Raw genomic sequence first — 308 nt, forward strand, 5'->3', positions numbered from 1 at the left:
GTGAGTCGCTGCATTAGCGTTATATGGCCCAACGGTATTCTTAAATACTCAGGGACTATACACAGTACGAGTATTATATTTATATACATCCCATGACGCTATGATCATACGTAATATATATAATAACAATGTTTAACGAGATGACATTAATTATTATAATAGTAGTAATAATAATAATAATAATAATAATTTAACGTGTGGACGAGACACACGGATCATCGTGAAGTCGTTATTAAAATAATATACTTACGTGCGTGGGCGTATGAAGTGGAAAGACGGTGTCTTGTGCTACTGCTGCAGGTGTAATA

Source organism: Melanaphis sacchari, unplaced genomic scaffold (assembly GCF_002803265.2).
Source record: "Melanaphis sacchari strain LSU unplaced genomic scaffold, SCAv2.0 Contig131_pilon_pilon, whole genome shotgun sequence".
Lineage (NCBI taxonomy): Eukaryota > Metazoa > Arthropoda > Insecta > Hemiptera > Aphididae > Melanaphis > Melanaphis sacchari.